Raw genomic sequence first — 19,594 nt, 5'->3', positions numbered from 1 at the left:
GAGCAAATCAAAGCAGTTGTGCTAGTCACAGACAAAAACATTCACTAAAAGCCCAATTTAACTTTTGAAAGGGACGGAGAGATAAATCAAGCATTTAATTATCAAGGGATAATGCAACTCTGTCAAAAGCTAATGAAAATACACATATCAGAATGTAGTTTTAAGTGAAATCAAGGGAAGGCAGCAGTTTATTGCAAAAAGTTTTCACTAAATTTCAGACATTTATTAACAACACTTAGTATCTCATCTTACTTGTTGAAGGAAAGTAGGAAGCTGTTGTCTCATTTGCTCCTGAAGCTGAGAATTTCCAGCAAATAAAGGATTATTCAACATCATCTATGGGCCAAAAATATTTGATATCACAAATCAAGCAGTAGATGAAAAAGTAAATACTAGAGTGTATTTTAAGACAACCATTTACCATTTATGAATCAGGTAACAAGAGTCCATGATTACTTCAGAGTAATTATCTCCCATTTTTCCTTTGACCAAAACTTGCTCTGAAACAGTAAACCACCACCCTGAGAACTGACTGAAATAATCGGTGGTGTGGAGTTGGTTTTTTGCTATTCATTTTTTTTCTTTGGGTTTTTTTTCTGTCCTTTTTTTTTGGGGGGGGGGGGGGGGTCTGGTTGTTGTGTGGGGTTTTTTTGGGGGACGGGGAGGTGGTGGCATTAAACTTCTGAAGTGAATCCTTGCCAGTTCCTTACCAAAGCAACCTAACTTATGTAACAAGAAAAGCCTTTTCTAATCAACCTCCACTACTGATGTGATGGTTTCCCTGTAAATACTGTTTGCAAAAAGCCTGGGATATTTCCAATTAACTGTTTAATATACAAAATAATATTATCTCCATTCAAGATTTGACTTTGGATATTACTGCTCTAAGTTAAATTGAAAAGCACTTCTGCAATACCATTCATAAAACAACAGCATCAGTATTTTTATTGCAAGCAAGGATCACAGGTGAGGAATCAAAACCAGAATAACAGCTAAATATGGCACCAAATCCTTCCCCTCCACTTCTGTCCTCCCAAATTAAGGTAGGTATTTATTTACTAGAAGATCTATTTGATTTATAATCAAAGTATTTGTTTTGTTTAACTGGTTCTTATGCTAGGCCACAAAATTATAGAGCTGTATGAAACATACACAAACACACATTGTTACAAGAAAATGCCTAACATGATGCCCAACTGCAAATTGAAGAAACTTACTGCAACAGATTGCTAAAGGTAACTAGGTAATAATTTCAATAAGTCAGATATTAACATAATTTAAAAACTGAACCATTTGCAACAAACAGGTTATTTTTGAGAAGTTGTCATGGTTATTCTGCATTGAAAATATTACTGTATCATAAATTCAACTCCTTTTGTCACTTCAGTGCACACAACTCATTGCTACACCAAAAGCATTTACCTGTACTGCAAGATCAGGATTCTGGCCCAATGACTGCATCATACTTCTCATATAGGGTGCAGACAACATATTTTGCATAAGTTGTGGATTTTCTGTTATCTGTCGGAACAAGCTCTGCATTCCTGGTGTTTTGAAGATACCAACTTAAAAAAAAAGTAAAAGGTCACTTTAGTAAAAATCTACTATAATCAAATTAATTAGACTGCCTAGAACTGGGATACAACTGTGTGTTTTTTTTGGTTTGTTGGCTGGTTTTTTTTTTAATGAGCTTTAGCTCCTTAAATACATCTCAACATGGTTTTGCTTGCACAGATGCATCTGCCCTAGAAACAAATTAAGCCAGAGGTCATATACAACAAGCAGTCAGGCTAAATATCTACATTATTAACTGTTTTCCTGTTTGTCTTCAAACAGAAAAAAATGTTATCATTCATGTACAGATTCTCTACTTTTGTTATTTTAAGGCAGTACACAAGTATTGTTAGCACTCTTGGTTTATTTTTCATGTTTGTTTTTCCACAGAGGACTTTGATACTAGTAAATTGTTCTATGGAAATAAACAACAATACAAAGTTTTAATCAAAACATCTCTTTCTAATAACAGAATCATTTCACCAAAGTCCTGAATATTTGCAAATATATACAACTGCAATAACAGACACACCTCCTAGTCCAGGTCCCAAATTTGGTATAGTTGAGTTCTGTCCCATGCTAGCAGAGGTGCTATTTCCAACATTACTACTGCCACTGCTCTCACCGCTGGTGCTGGTACTTGTGGAATTCTGAGAGCTGGACCGAGAAGCCCACGGATTTGGTAAAGGATCTCTGTTTTCTGTATGAGATGGCTGACTGTCCCCTCCTGATGATTCATTGCTTACTAAGCAAGCAAATGGGTTACCTCCAAACTACAGAAGGAGAAACAAACACGTATCATCTATTAGACAACTATTTTTAAGTCTGCTAGAATCATCAAGTTACCATTCCAAAATTACACATGAAGACAAATGTTGATAGCTCTTAATCAATTATAATCACTATCCTAAAATAAGCCACTGTAAATATTCTGAAAAGATATCAACATTGAAAGAGATATTACCTCCAACAAGGAAAAAAACCCCATTAATCACACCTCATTTTAAATGCAGAATTTGTTGCTACACTAGTACTTTGATCAAAGTAAAATTATATCTTGCATAATAGTTTCCAACTTGGAAAAAATTCAAAGCCTTTTTTCTTCCCACCTTAGGTTCCAAGTTACTGAACACACTCTTAATTTTTCCTAGAACTCACTAATTTTATAATTCCAAGAATTAAACATAAATTTAGAATATATGTAAAAAAAATGTATTGACATTAAAATAGCTTATTAAACTCACATAACAATCTTTATCCCTTCAAGTTTAAAAGAGCATAGAAATAAACCACACATTGACTTCAAGCTTCAAGAAATTGCTTTGTCAACTACACATTTGAAAAGTTACATTATCTTCTTTCATTTTTGAAAAAAAATTTAAAAACCCACAAAACCACACAAAAACAACCAAAAATGCCCCAACAAACAACTAAAACCCACTTACTTTCAGTGACCCCTATAATCATTTCTCACCTGTTCCTGAGCTGCATTCAACATTGGCTCCTGAATATCTGTGTACATACGTCGCAAGGCATTGTAGCCACCTGGTATACTTTCAAGGTTGCTCAAGGCTCGATCTTGGTTTCGCATCATTACCTGCATCATTGCAGGGTTTCTAGCAAGTTCTACTGTCTAATGAAATAGAACATATAATTTGCATTAATTAAAAAATCCATTCTAAAGTGAAAATATCAGCATTTAACAGTATCTTAGTTATTAATGTCAAACTCCATTTGAAATTAGGATTAGAGCCAAATCAAGACATCAGCTTAGTGGGAGGGGAGTCAATAGAATTTTGTATTTAGACAACATTCTGCCACAACTGTCAGTATGCTAGCTGAATCAGAAAGCATTGACTAAACAGAAGAAAAAAATACTTAAATGTACCATCCTGTTCTTTCTTGTCTCTTCTCAACACAATGTTTCTTCCATTTCTAACATCAATACAGCATGCATCTTATAATGTGAACTTGAAAAATAAATACATAAATTTTCCAAAGCCTCCACTTGTTTCTTGATGCCTTCTGTCACATAACCTTATATAACTTCAGAAGCAATCAAAAGTACTCACAGTTATATAAACTGGAAATAAGCAGTATTTTGGAGAATTATTAATTTCTAGTAAAATCACTGTTGACTAGACAACAGGAGATTTCACATAACATTCAACTCTAAACTCAGAATACATGATTATACAGCCTTCAGCATCTTTTAAAACTATGGGTTTTTTAAAAATTATCATCTTATTTCAGACATCAGCAGCTAGAAATAAAGCATCCATTTCCTATAGTGACCTTTTACAGATTGCCTAACAAGCCTAAATTCCTCAACAATATTTCAGCACTCATATAAGCATGTCCAATTCCTGCTTTTTGTTCCCAGTTACAATATAATCAAAGGTCATGAAAGTTCTTTCAACATACCTGTCTTATTATATCTGGATTATTCAGCATGTAACTGATTTCTGGATTTCTCTGTACCAGTTGCTGCATTTGAGGGTTAGCCATAATTAACTGTCTCATCAGGTCAGGATTTGAAAGCATGCTCTGAATAAATGGATTTTCCATTATCCGAACCATCATTTCTGGGTTGGACATAAGTTGTCGTTGCATCTGACTTTGCAACTCTGAGAAGTTTGATGCATTTAAGCCCAGGCTACTCAGGCCTGTCAAACCTCCAAGGCCACCTTTAAGATGAAAGGAAAAAAATTAAACTTTCAGCTTCTAAACTTATCCAGGTTCTTTTTAAGTACAAAGTACATAAACGTAACTCATGCTTCAAAATAATGAAACTCAATGGAAATTCTATTTTTGAGAGGCTGTTAAGGAGTCATCCACTAAGAGTTTGCTTCTTTACATAATGAGACGTCTAGAAATCCAAACTGCATCCAAAATATAACTAGTTACAATTCTAACAGCTTTTATTCTATTTTACTGTAGCTGAAGTACAAAGGATGTTTGAATTTTGAGGCCTCGGGTTAATTCCCAACACTTTCCAATACATTTGTAATAATCATTTATAGACAGACCATCACCATGAGGAATCTCTTAACATGATGCATACTCTAAACAAGAACTAATAATGCTTTAAATTCTCCTTTGTAGAGTTCAGCAAACAGAAGTTTCACATTTTTAGAAGGTACTAGTCAATCTGGAGAACTGTTTACAACTAAAAAAAGCAATTGCCTAACATAGTTTTCTGTTGTTTCATTTTTTTGTTTTTTAAAAAGAAAGCAAACAAAGAGCCTGAATAACAAAATGCAGCAATTATGAAAAGAGATAATATTTTAAAATCAATAGCTTTCTGTCTTTATTCCTAAAAGAGAAAATTGATAATGCAATCAGACTCAGAACCTGAAAAATACTGGTTAGTAGGGTAGGAGCAACTTTGTTACTTCTGTTCCAAGTTGTGATGCTATGGGTCCAACTTCAGTACTCTCTTCAGGCCAATTCAAATGCACTGTTAAGGAGAAGGAGGAGACTGGAAGGAATTTAATTGTCTATAGTGCCAGAATATGAGATCAGTGGCGCCTTATTACTGAAGATGAAACAGCACAAGCCTCAAGTTCTGTACATAAAAATTAAGGAAATAACTTACCTCTGATAACTTACTGATCAAAAACTTATTCCAACCAACATCACAGGTTTTTGCAATCAGTAATTTTATAATTTTTTAAGTCCCATTTAGATTAGAATAAAGCTCCAAAGATACTTAACTGAAACCAAGATAGCCACCATGTTATCTAACAAATATTCTTACCCCAAGCAAAAGAATTTATATTTGTTGAAGTTGGTGTTGAGGTATTACTGCTCAATATTGATGCAGTAGTAGTACTGCCAGTGGTGTGGGTTTGTTGACCTGGATGGTCTTGTGATCTATAAAAAGCAAGTTTAAAAATTACAAGTTGAACAAGGTGCAGTAGGTTGACCTCAGCCAGTTAAATCCCCACCCAGTTATAACATTATTTCCCCTCACCCCAGGCATGATGGGGGAGAGAATCAGAAGGGCAAAAGTGAGAAAAACTCATGGGTTGAGATAAAAACAGTTTAATAAGCAAAGAAAAAAAACATCCCCAACAAAACCAGAAAAGTGATGCAAAGATAATAACTTAGCACCTCCCACCAGCAGACTACTGTCAAGCCACTCTCCAAGCAACAGCTACTTCAGAAAAGCTTCCCCTTGGTTTTATTGCTTATCATGACATTATTGGTATGCAATATCTATGGTCCGCTTGGTTCAACTGTCCTAGATGTGTCCCCTTCCCAACAGGGAAGTGTGTTGTCAGCAGGTCAAGGAAGGTGATCCTTCCCCTCTGCTCAGCACTGGTGAGGCCACAATTAGAGTCCTGTGACTAGTTCTTTGCTACCCAGTACAAGCAAGACATGGACATACTGAAGGGAGTCCAATGAGGAGCCACAAAGATGATGAAAGGACTAGAACATCTCTCCTATGAGGAAAGGCTAAGAGAGCTGGGAATGTTTAGCCAGGAAAAGAGAAGGCTCAGGGGAGATCTCATCAATGTATATAAGAACCTGAAAGGGAAGGTGCAAAGATGGAGCCATGCTCTTTTCAGTGGGTCCCAGTGACAGGACCGGAGGCAATGGGTACAAACTGAAGCACAAGGGGTTCTGTCTGAACACCAGGAAAGACTTATTTTCTACTGTGATGGTGACCAAGCACTGAAACAGGTTGCCTAGGGAGCTTGTGGAGTCTCCCTCCTTGGACATGTTCAAAAGCCATCTGGACATGTTCCAGGGCAACTGGCTCTATGTGGCCCTTCTTGAGCAAGGGTGTTGGACTAGATGATCCCAAGAGTCCCTTTCAACCTTGATCATATTGTGATTCTCAGATATCGATAATCTCATCACTTCTTCAGAAGAGTAATTTTTAAGACCAAGAAAATGGAGGACACCTGGTGGATGAAGGGGAGTGGAAATGGGTCCCTACTCAGGGAGATAATAAAAATTGCTCCCAACCCCCATCACCTACCCAGGTGCCACTTCAGAATAGGGATGAGGCCCTGGATCTAGAGGGTCAGCCAGATGATGTAGAAGAAAATTATCTGCCCAGTGAGCCTCCCAATTACGCTTCATCTGTCAGACGGATCACCACCTCTAACATTAAAAAGAAAAGAAGGGTAGTCAGTAGTGGGTGACTCCCTTATGAGGGCAACAGAGGGCCCCATATGTCGACCTAACCCATCCAACCGGGAGGTCTGCTGCCTCCCTGGAGCCAGGTATGGGATATTACCAGGAGACTCCCTGGGCTGATTTGGCCCTCTGATTATCACCCATTGCTGATACTCCAGGCTGGAAGTGATGGGATTGAAAAGAGGAACATCAGGGCAATTAAAAGGAAATTTAGGACACTGAGTCAAGTGGCTGATATGGCAGGAGCACAGGAAGTGTTCTGCTGAGCCCCTTTGGTGGCAGAAAAAAATGATGAAAGGAATAGGAGAGCCCACATTATCAACAAGTGGCCCAAGGGTTGGTGTCATCAGCAGAAATTTGGGTTCTTTGATCATGGGGCAACTTTTATGGCACCTGGCCTGCTGGAACTGGATGGGCTTCATCTCTGTTAAGGGCAAAAGAATTTTAGCTCATGAACTGGTGGAACTCATTGAGAGGGCTTTAAATTAGGTTTGAAGGGGGAAGGGGATGCAGCTGGGCTCTCTGGAAGCAGGCCCAAGGATGGTAAGCCTGAGATAGGAGTGAAATCAGTAGCCCAGCTGAGGTGCATGTACACCAATGCACGCAGCATGGGTAACAAACAAGAAGAGCTGGAAGCCATGGTGCAACAGCAGACCTATGATGTAGTCACCATCACGGAAACGTGGTGGGACAACTCACATATCTGGAGCGCTGCACTGGATGGCTACAAGCTCTTCAGAACAGACAGGAAAGGGAGAAGAGATGGAGGGGTGGCCATTTATATTAGGGAGGTTTTTGATGCCATGGGTATTGAAACTAATGATGATGAAGTTCAATGAGTCTGGATAAGAATTAAGGAGAAGGCCAACAAGGCCGATATCCTACTGGGAGTCTGTTATCATCCACCCAACCAGGAAGAAGTGGTGGACAACTTATTCCATAAGCAGCTTGCGAATGTTTCAGGACCACCAGCCGTTGTTCTTGTAGGTGACTTTAACCTACCAGACATCTGCTGGGAACTCAGTACAGCAGAAAAAAGGCAGTCCAGGAAGTTCTTAGAGTGTGTGAAGGACAACTTTTCATTGTAGCTGGTGAGTGAGCCCACCAGGGGAGGGACTATGTTAGACCTGTTGTTTGCAAATAGACAGGCTGGTGGGAGATGTAGTGGTTGGAGGCCCCCTGGGGCAGAGTGATCATGAAATTATAGAGTTCTTGATATTTGGGGAAATGAGGAACATCAATAAGACTTTTACATTGGACTTCCAGAGGGCAGACTTTGGCCTATTTAGGAGACTTATTCGGAGAGTTCCTTGGAAAGCAGCCCTTAAAAACAAAGGAGTTCAGGAAAGGTGGGCGTGCCTCAAAACAGAGACCTTGAATGCACAGGAACAGACTGTCCCTCTGTGCCGAAAGATGAGTTGACAAGGTAAATGTCTAGCCTGGATGGGCAATGAGGTTTTGAAGGAACTTAACAATAAAGGGAGGATGTATCATCTTTGGAAGGAGGGTCAGGTCTCTCAGGAAGTATTTAAGGGGGCTGCTAGAGCATCTAGGAAAAAAATTAGGGAGGCCAAAGCTCAGTTTGAACTTAAAATGGCGACTTCTGTAAAGGATAATAAAAACGCTTTTACAAATATATTAACGGTAAAAGGAAGGGTAAGACTAACATTTGCTCTTTACTGGATGAGAGAGGGAACTTAGTTACTGCAGATGAGGAGAAGGCAGAAGTCCTTAACGCCTTCTTTGCCTCAGTCTTTTGACAGCTTGTGCTCAGGCCAACTGTCCTCCTGGGTTGGTAGATGGTGTCAGGGAGCAGAATGGTCCCCCTGTTATGCAGAACGAGGCAGTCAGAGAACTGCTGAGCCGCTTGGATGTTCATAAATCTATGGGACCAGATGGGATGCATCCCAGGGTGATGAGGGAGCTGGCAGATGAGCTTGCAAAGCCACTCTCCATCATTTACCAACAGTCTTGGCTCACTGGCGAGCTTCCAGATGACTGGAAGCTGGCCAACGTGATGCCCATTCACAAAAAGGGTAGGAAGGAGGATCCTGGTAATTACAGGCCAGTTAGCCTGACCTCAGTACCCAGTAAGGTAATGGAACACCTAATATAAAGTGTCATCACGCAGCACTTACAGGATGGCCAGGGTATCAGACCGAGTCATCATGGGTTTAGGAGGGGTAGGCCGTGTTTGACCAACCTGGTCTCCTTTTATGACCAGGTGACCTGCCTGGTAGATGCAGGAAAGGCTGTGGGTGTTGTCTACTTGGACTTTAGCAAGGCCTTTGACGCTGTCTCCCACAGCATACTCCTAGAGAAGCTGGCAGCCCATGGATTGGACAGGACCACTCTTTGCTGGGTTAGGAACTGGCTGGATGGCCGGGCCCAGAGAGTGGTGGTGAGTGGTGCTGCATCCAGCTGGCAGTCACTCACTAGTGGTGTCCCTCAGGGGTCTGTGCTGGGGCCAGTCCTGTTCAATATTTTTATTGATGACATGGATGAGGGTATTGAGTCCTTCATTAGTAAATTTGCAGACGACACTACGCTGGAAGCATGTGTCAATCTGTTGGAATGCAGGATGGCTCTGCAGAGAAACCTGGAACGGTTGGATAGATAGGCAGAGTCTAACAAGATGAAGTTTAATAAGTCCAAGTGCTGAGTCCTGCGTTTTGGCCACAATAACCCCCTGCAGCGTTATAGGCTGGGGACAGTGTGGCTGGACAGTGCCCAGGCAGAAAGGATCCTTGAGGTTACTGGTTGACAGCCAATTGAATATGAGCCAGCAGAGTGCCCTGGTGGCCAAAAAGGCCAACGGCATCCTGGCCTGTATCAGGAATTGTGTGGCCAGCAGGACCAGGAGGTCATTCTTCCCCTGTCCTTGGCACTGGTGAGGCCACACCTTGAGTATTGCGTCCAGTTCTGGGCCCCTCAGTTGAAGAAGGACATTGAGACGCACGTCCAGAAGAGGGCAACAATATATAATTATTATATATTATAATTATATATTACTTCATATTAGGGGATAGTAAGCTCTCTTCACAAAGTAGGTAGACAAAACAATTCCTTCTCTAGCTAGGGACCCAAGGACAACCAATCCAGATCTCAGGCCCAAGAGCATAAACAACAGTGGACTGAAGAGAGAAAGACAAGAGAGATGGGACTTCATGGGCTGAAGTTGTAATTGGACAATTAACTCCAATATGCTAATGGCCAAAAACTTATAAAAGTGTGAGACCCCGTGACTAGTCGTCCATTTTGTGACCATTTTGGGTTTACCTGGGGTGTAGCGGTGTAGCCCTGGCTGGGCTCTTGTGCTGCCCAAGGTGGATCTATTGAGGCCTCCTAATAAATACCTACTTTATTCTTTAGCTCCATCTAGTCTCTGTTCTAGGTCAGTCTTCACAAGGCATCAAGAGTATTAGCTGTGCTGGAGGTACTCTATAGGGATTCAAATAATGAGCAGTCCCCATAGATCTGGATGAGGTCCAGTGCACACAATCCATGCAGCAGAAGTTTGTACAGAGTGTGATATTGTTGTACATCAACTCATTGCCATTGGTGTCAACGAAAGAAAGAGAACAAACAGTGCTTCAGGTGACTCCCCAACTCTGGCAATATGAAGATCATCTTTTTTCTTCCCTACCAAACTGCACCTCAGCTGTGGAAAGACTGTCCAAGACTGTGGACAGATTTGAAAAACTCAAACAAACTAGAGAGGAAATGTTTCATGCCCTGCCAGTACAGACCAGAGTCTCTGCTATTGGAAGCAAGTGCCCCCCTGCTTGAGAGAGAGGGTCCACACCATAAGGTAACCTGCGGTTTTACCTTCATGATCACAGAGAGAACATGAGGAGGTGGGATGGAAAACCCACCTCTGCCCTAGAAGCAAGGGTATGTGAGTTGAGAGGAGTAACAACTACCATGGGAAATTCTTCAAGGTTAAACAGTGCTCCAGTTTCCCATGGGAAAGTCCTCAGACAGAATAGGAGGGCTGATGTTACTTCTGATCCTCTTGAAGGGACCTCCAGGTCATATTGACAAGAGGTAATCAACGAGTGCTATGGCCAGAACTAGAGGGGCCCTGCCTCCAGCCAGGTGGAAGAAAGTGACAATAGGATCTATTGGACTGTGTGGATCCAATGGCCTGTCACATCAGACCCACAATAGTATAAGGCTTTAGTTGACACCAGTGCACAATGTACGCTGGTGCCATCAAGCTACAGTGGGGCAGAATCCATCTCTGTTTCTGGGATGACGGGGATCCCAACAGCTGACTGTACTGGAAGCTGAAGTGAGCCTGACTGGGAACGAATGGCAAAAACACCTCACTGAGACTGGCCCAGAGGCCCTGGGCATCCTTGTCATAGATTACATCAGGAGAGGGTAATTCAAGGATCCAAAAGGGCATTGTTGGGCTTTTGGGATATCTGCTGCAGAGACAGGGAATTAGACAGCTGAACACCTTAGCTGGTCTCTCAGAGGACCCTTCTCCTGTGGGACTCCTGAGGGTCAAAGAACAACAGGTACTGATCGCTACCACAACTGTGCATTGTCGACAATACTGCACCAACCAGGACTCCATGACCCCCATCCATGAGATGATTCGTGAACTGAAGAGCCAGAGTGGTCAGCAAGACTTGCTTACCCTTTAATAGCCTCATATGTCCAGTGCATAAGTCCAAGGCAGAATGGAGACTGACAGTGGAACAAAGTCACACCATCACTGAGTGCTGCTGTGACAGACATGCTGGAACTTCAGTATGAACTGGAGTCCAAAGCAGCAAAGTGGTGCCACCATCACCATTGCTAGTGCATATTTTATTCATTCCTTTAGCAGTAGAGTGCAAGCCACAGTTTGTTTCCACCTGGAGGGGTGTCTGGTACACCTGGAGCCAACTGCCCAAGGGGTGTAAACACAGCCCTGCTATTTGCCATGGACTGATCCAGACTGCACTGGAAAAGGGTGAAGTTCCAGAACACTTGCAGTACAATGATGACATAATTGTGTGGGGCAACACAGCAGAGGAACTTTTTGAGAAAGGGGAGAAGATAATCTGGATGCTCCTGAAGGCCAGTTTTGCCATAAAACAATGTAAGGTCAAGGGACCTGCCCAGGAAATTCAAGTTTTAGGAGTAAAATGGCAAGATGGATGTCATCAGATACCAATGGATGTGGTCAACTAAATAGCAGCTATGTCCCCACCAGTCATCAAGAAGGTAATACAGGCTTTCCTAGGCACTGTGGGTTTTTGGAGGATGCATATCCCAGACTAGAGTCAGATGGTAAACCCTCTCTATCATGACACAGAAGAACGATTTCAAGTGGGGTCCTGAACAACAACAAGCTTTTGAACAAATTAAACAGGAGATTGTTCATGTAGTAGCCCTTGGGTCTGTCAGGACAGGACAAGATGTGAAAAATGTGCTCTACACCACAGCTGGAGAGAATGGTCCTTCCTGGAGCCTCTGGCAAAAAGTACCTGGGGAGACTCAAGGATGACCCTTGGGGTTCTGGAGTTGGGGATACAAAGAATCTGATCCTGATACGCTCTCTTCACTGACAATTCCTGCTATATCGTAGGGATACATCAAAAATAGAAAGCTGCTGTATGGAATCCTATGCAGTGAGTCTCAGAAGTTATTGAGGGACAAGGTGCATCAAGTCAGGCTGCAGACCTGAAAGCTGGCTTTAGTTATCGCTGAACGAGAGAAATGGCCAGCACTCTACACTGACTCATGGATGGTGGCAAATACTCTGTGGGGGTGGCTGGACTGACAGAAAAAGACCAATTGGCAGCACAGAGGGAAACCCATCTGGGCTGCTGAATTGTGGCAAGACATCACTGCCCAGGTAGAGAAGTTGGCTGTAAAAGTACATAATGTAGGTGCACACATACCAAAGAGTGGGGCTACTGAAGAACATCACAGCAATAGACAATTGGATCAAGCTGCCAAGATTAAAGTGTCTCAGGTGGATCTGGACTGGCAACAGAAGGGTGAATTATTTCTGTCTCAGTGGGCCCATGATGCCTCATGTCATTGGGGAAGAGATGCAACAAACAGATGGGCTCGTGATCAAGGGGTGGATTTTACCATGGACACTATGTCCCAGATTATCCATAGCTGTGAAAATTGCTGTTGGCAAGCAGGCCAAACAGGTAAAGCCTCTGTGGTATGGGGGATGATAGTCAAAATATAAATATGAGGAGGCCTGGCAGATCAATTACATCACACTGCCACAAACCCGCCAAGGCAAGCGCTGTGTGCTGACAATGGTGGAAACAACCAATTGATGGCTGGAGATGCACACAATGTCTCATGCCACTGCCTGGAACACCATCTTGGGCCTTGAAAAGTAAGTCCTGTGGTGACATGGCACTCCTGAAAGAATTGAGTCGGACAACAGGACTCATTTCAAAAATGGCCTCATAGACACCTGGGCCAGAGAGCTTGGGATTGAGTAGGTGTATCATATTCCCTATCATGCACCAGCCTCTAGGAAAGTTGAATGGTACAATGGACTATTAAAAACCACATTGAAAGCAATGGTTGGTGGGACCTTCAAACATTGGGATCTACATTTAGCAAAGGCCACTGTCACGGTTTGATGCTGGCGCAATGCTATCGCCCCCATGAAAATACACCTTTCCAAAATAATTGCTGTGAGATGTGATCAGGAACAGAGCAGAGCAGGCCTAAGCTTAATAACAAAGGAAAAAAAAACTTTATTAAACTACTACTACTATAAAAGACACACACACTAAATCCAGGATGAAGACTTTCTAAAACATTCCTCCTCCCCCCCCCCCCCAATTCCAACAAACTACAGTGAGACACAACTCAGACCCTCAATCAGGTTCTCACCCTTCAGATAATCAATACTCAATCTATTAAGGGAGAGAGGAGTCTCTCTTGCACCACAGACTCCCCCAGGAAACACAATTGCCACCCTTGTGTTTCCATGTCACACATGGCAATGGCCCGGAGAAAATTTGCCAGTGTGACACTCTCCTTTCTATGTTGCAGTGCTCTCACTACTGTTCATGGACAGACTGCCTATAGGGCTCCTTTAAGGATGCTTTGCCACGGACAGTTCAGCTTCTCATCTTGGGACCAGAGTCCCCCCCCATTTTCTTCCTCCTCTGGGGCCAAGGGTATCAAGAACAGAGATCATCTTCCTGAAGACAGAGGGCATCACCACACCCTCCTCAGCTTTTCTCTGTTGTCTCCATTCCTGTGTTGGTAGTTGCTGAAGCAGGTCTCTTGGTTCACTACTGCATCCCCCTAAAATGCAGTCTCTGTTGCAGTAGAATTTGGTTCAGTCTATGGCTAACAAGAAACGTCCAGCCACAAGCAACTTCATCATTTCCTTCTACCCAAAAATTTCTTCTTCTAACATCTCGGATCCCAGACTGTCTCTCTTCTACTTCAAATTGATGAGGAGTGATATTTTACAAAGCTTTCATTTCCCAGGAAAGGGTTAAAAGTTCAGACTCCCCAGACGGCTGAAATCTCTGCCCAGAACGCCAACTCTTATGACTGGGCATCTCCCCCACACCCCCCCCACCCCCCCACCCCCCCGTCTCTTTCTGGCCCAGTTCTAATCCCTTCACCCCGGCCCACCTTGACGATCAGAACTAAAGAGAGACAGTTCCCCTGGGAGTTCTTGCTTTTAAACCCCTGTGTTCTCAGAGGTGTGTCCATGCCTTCAGTGGTCACTCTAGTTGCCAATATCTAAACCTGACCACTGATTGGTTTGACTACCAACTTCTTGAGAAAATTCACTTCTGTGTCAAACCACAACAGCCACCTGGTTAGTTAACACTAGAGGCTTCACCAATTGAGCTGGCCCTGCCCAATCAAAACCTTCACGTACCATAGAAAGGGATAAAGTCCCTGTGGTACATATGAGATATGTGTTAGGGAAGACAGTTTGGATCAATCCTGCCTCAAACAAAGGCAAACCCACCTGTGGGATTGTTTTTGCTCAAGGACCTGTGTGCGCTTGGTGGGTAATGCAGAGGAACAGGGAATCACATTGTGTAACTCAAAAGGATTTGACTTTTGGGTGAGAACAGCCTGTAATATTGAATTGTATAATATTGGTTGCTGAATGGCACTGCCACTGTGTGCCATAACTACCATGGACAATGAGAATGGACTGCTCCAGATACACCAGTCATGAGCTCTTGATGCAGCAACCAGCCAACATCACACCAGCCCTCCTGTCCTGGAAGACATCTAGGATGGATAGAACCCACAGTCATGTGTGGTATTCACATGCCCTCTGAACATAGAGAGACTTAGCTTTCTCAGGATTTCTCCTGAGAGAAGCTGTGAGAGAAGCAGAAAAAAGAGAATCAAAACAATTATTATCTCATTCAATCAAACCAATTCTTATCTCATTCGCTGCTTCTGTGTTTGTGCCCATGTGGAATGTGGTATGGAGATTGTTTACTCAAGGTAATTGCTTGATTCGATTCTGGTGATAGTGTTTTGGATTCATTGACCAATTGGATCCATGTGTGACTCTCAAGAGAGAGTCACGGGTTTTCTAGTTAGTAATAGTTCTTGTTAGTGTAAAATAGTGTAATATAGTTATAGTATAATATAATAATTAATTAACCTTCTAAAATCATTAGAGTTCAAACATCATTATTCCTGTGTCGGGCATCCCAACACCGATAGACATGGACACAGAATCAGCAATAACAAACCCTGTGTTACTGAAGTCTTCTAACATAGGAAAATCTTCCTCAAATTTGAACTGTTGAAAACCTGACTTACATCAACGGAGCAACATAAAATACACTTTGTATAGGCCTAAATTTAGTCCAGACAAACCAAAATATTTATCTAAAAGTCTTAGAGGGTATTTTTGGCTTTATTCTGAAGTGACTGTAAACAAAACCAAGTCACTAAGTCATAATATTAGTTAGAGGAATGCACAGCAAGCTAAAAGCTATTAGGTTGTATGAATTTAGACATTTCCTCCCCCTCCTCCCCAAATACGGCAGACACTGCTGGATTGCCTATACCAACAGAATAATCCACTTGCTGATCCCATATGCATTTGAACAGATGTTCAATTTGTTTATTAGAGGCGAATCTGTTTTCAGGGCTGGCTCTAGAAACATCACATCTATTGTTATTATGCTACATAATGCTTATTAATAACAGCATCTTATTTTGACTGTTTAAGCAAAACAGCGAATACTAGTCACACGATAGTCTTGCATATTTTTTTGTGCTAGCTGTAACTTTGTCCAGAAATCAAAGCAAATGGTGGACCCACAGGGGCAGCAGCAGTCTTACTTAACAGGAAGATTCAACTGCATATCTAATCTGTTAATATCAGCTCAAAGGGATACCAAGACAATACTTAAAGATATCTATAGACAATGAAGACATTTTAAAGCAATATGTTCTATTAATCACTTTTTTAAAATTAGCTTCTTCAATAAAAATGTATGGTTTTGTTAGCTTGTATAACTATTCCAGTTTTTAAGACTACCATCTACTAGGAAAACCTGATACTCCCATTGGGATTCACATTTGAAATTATGCTGTAATGTTAGATATATTAGGAATTTGCATCTTAAATGAATTTATTTATAATTCCTGAAGTCCCCAATATTATTGCAATCAAACTGGTTTTCAGGTCAAATGTGATCCTTAAATAAGAACCAGCATATTATATAAAATACCAAAACGGAGCTACAAAGAATTTTAAAATTAGGTGGCACACTCTGGCTAGAAGATCACTCGGAGCTTTTTAACTCATGTTTTGCATTTCCCTCCATCTGAACACCAAATATAGCTATATACAAAACTGAGGTAACATCTGGGGTTAAAACCCATACTGGTTTGTTGCTTGCCTTTTTTTTTCCTTCTTCTTTTTTGTTTTGAACCCACTCACACATTTTTAGTTGTTTGGGGTTTTTTTAAAAGGACTTCCTAGTATTTCAATAAAGAAGGCAAATCCAATGTTATTAAAGACAATACCACAAGAAAATTAGTAGTATTAGAAGGGTTATTCTGGACAGACTGGGCAGATTATAGGAGAGAATAATAACAACAGTAATGATGATCCCTGAAAGGTAGATGAGACTGAATTTTAAAAAGAGAATGATGTGTAAAGATAGTAGCATATTAGACAGGGAGGGGGGAACAAAATGAGCAAGAGAGGGAATGATTTTGTAGTAATTATGAGACATGAAACAAAGACCAAGTTTTTTTCTCAATTCTTTTGTTCTTATTCTGTTAATTTATTACAATTAATTGCAAAACAGTAATTCGCAAGTATAAATCCTATTTCTCATAGGACCAAATAACTACACTCTCAGTCCTCAGAAGTTTAAGCAGCATACTATTTATATGAAAGACAACTGAAATTCACTAACACGAGATGCATTCGCGGCCAAGTTGAACAAAACAGCATATGCGCAATCAGCAAGACATGGATCTTATCACTCATGTTTCAGCATAATTTGCTTTGAATCTCCTACAAACACTTGACTATATACAGAAATAAGATATAGAATACGTGGCAGAACACGTGGCAAAAAATGTCAAGAAGACTAAGTTATTTAGGTACACACAATAAGAGTGTGAAAGGAATTTGTTGGTTTTGCTGTTTATTTACCAGCATACTTCAAGAAGTTTCAAAACACAAAATGAGCAAAGTTCTACTTGCCAAAACTGTGGTTTAGGTTTGCTCCTGTTTTTTTTTTCCTTGCAATATGAATCACTACAGATTTTTTTTTTTTTTTAATATCTGAAAAAAATCCAGAGCTAATAAGTCAGTTCAAAGCACATTACTTTATTGAAGCAGTGACCCTCGAAGGGAGAATAATGCACTCTGACTCCATATTGCAGAAGGCTGAATAAATTGCTTTTATTAAACTAAATTATATTGCATTAATACTATACTATACGATATCATGCTAAAAAGATACTAAAGAAAAACCTGTGACTGTCTCCAGACAGTCACGACACAGCTTTGACCCAATTGGCCAATCAATCCAAACAACCATCACCGGTGTCCAATTAACAAATCACTCTTCTGTAAACAATCTCCATAACACATTCCACATGTGCCAAACAACAGGCGCAGTGAATAGAGATAAGAATTGTTTTCTTCTTTCTCTGAGCTTTCTCACTGTGTCTCACAACTTCCCAGGAAAAATCCTGGGAGAGATAATCATGTCTCTCTCTGTTCAGAGAATGAGAATACCACATTACTTGATGTAACTGAGACCATCTTGAAAAAAATATAAACTTATAGCTACAGAAAATAAGAATACATTATATTTTATCAATTCTGGTTCTTTCTTGTTCTAATGCAGCATGAAGCATAGTTACCTAAAAACACAGAGAATGTTAACTTACAAAATATACTTTACATCCACAAGTTTACCAAATTAAAATAGTACTGTTAATATCATGTTGAACAAACAGGCAATGCATGCTGGTTTCAGGAAAGATTAACAGTATGATTGTGCATGAACTGAAAGTACAAGTAAAATATTGCATAATGGCAATTATTTCCCAAGCAACATTCATTGGTTTGCTTCTATAGTGTTATATGAAAGCTACAAAGTTAGAAACTCTTCCAAGTTTTGGATTCAGCATTAATTCCCACCATAGAGCACTTAAGTGATATAATATTATGCAATACAGATGATCTTATTGCATCAAAAATTATAAGTGTTCTACAATACTAGGTTTGTGCCAGTTAAGGACTTAGAACTAATAGTTACTGCAAAACAAAATTAAACAGAGAAATGTTGCATCTTCTCTACTACAGTGGCTTATTAACAGTTATCACACAATATGCTGAGTTGGAAGGGACCCCCAAGGATCACTGAGGCCAACTCCTAGCCCTGCACAGGACCATCTCCAAGAGTCACACCATGTGACTGAGAGTATTGTCCAAATGCTTCTTGAACTCTGTCAGGCTTGGTGCTGTCATCACTTGCCTGAGGAGCCCATTCCAGTGCCCAACCACCCTTTGGGTGAAGAACCTTTTTCTAATACCCAACCTTACCCTCCCCTGACACAACCCCAGGCCATTCCCTTGGGTCCTGTCACTGGACACCACAGAGAAGAGATCCGTGTCTGCCCCTCCTCTTCCCCCCATGAGGAAGTTGTAGACTGCAATGAGGTCTCACCACAGTCTCTTCTCCTGGCTGAACAGAACAAGTGACCTTAGTTGCTCCTCATACAACTTCCCCTCAAGAACTTCACCATCTTCATAGCTGTCCTTTGGATGCTGTCCTAGGGTGATTCATAATGATATTGTATTCCACATCAATGAGAAAGGAGTTAAACAAAGAATTTTGGGGGTTTTGCCTGCATTGGTATTTTGTTTTTACTCATTTTTGTAGTTTCCCTAAACACTGTAGCTTTCATTTTATAATTTAGCTTTACTTACTTGATTTTGCCTAAACTTTGCAACTTTCAATCTATAGTTTTACCATATAACCAACATTCATAGCTTTGTTTTAATTGCTATTGAGACTATTAGCTCGTAGTAGAACATTGATAACAAGGGACTGAGAAGTTGAGCAAACCTCACCAGCTGTGGCTTGATTACAATGACTTTAGACCTTCAGAACAGTAAATTAGTGGAAACAAGTCCAGTTAAAAGAAACCTAGATTCCACTTGGCTGCAGTTAATTGCATAAGTCTCATATTACCAAGATAAGAGGTGGATAAGTCAGCACAAATTAACAGCACATGCGCAAGCATGGGAAGTCAAGCAGAGAAACTGATGAGGAAGACACTGGAATCATATAACACACCTGACATCACAAAAAAAAAAGGGATGCAGTTCCGAACAACGGACAGTAGATGACAATCTTATTCAACAAACACATAAAGG

General features: G+C 40.9%; 1 long non-coding RNA gene across 1 annotated transcript in view; it reads right to left on the bottom strand.

Moving 5' to 3' along the window:
- Positions 1-1,561, bottom strand: part of LOC137465569 (uncharacterized) — a 38,274-nt gene extending 36,713 nt beyond the window's left edge. The window contains exons 1-2 of the long non-coding RNA XR_010994702.1: positions 1,423-1,561; positions 253-336 (exon numbers count right to left, since the gene is read on the bottom strand). This is a non-coding gene — a long non-coding RNA (uncharacterized lncRNA). The remainder of the gene's footprint in view (positions 1-252; positions 337-1,422) is intronic.
- Between the last annotated feature and the right edge of the window lie 18,033 nt (positions 1,562-19,594).

This window comes from Anomalospiza imberbis, assembly GCF_031753505.1.
Source record: "Anomalospiza imberbis isolate Cuckoo-Finch-1a 21T00152 chromosome W unlocalized genomic scaffold, ASM3175350v1 scaffold_31, whole genome shotgun sequence".
In the NCBI taxonomy this organism is placed as follows: domain Eukaryota; kingdom Metazoa; phylum Chordata; class Aves; order Passeriformes; family Viduidae; genus Anomalospiza; species Anomalospiza imberbis.
The sequence above is the reverse complement of the archived record's forward strand: the minus strand, read 5'-3'. Positions and strand labels throughout refer to the sequence as shown.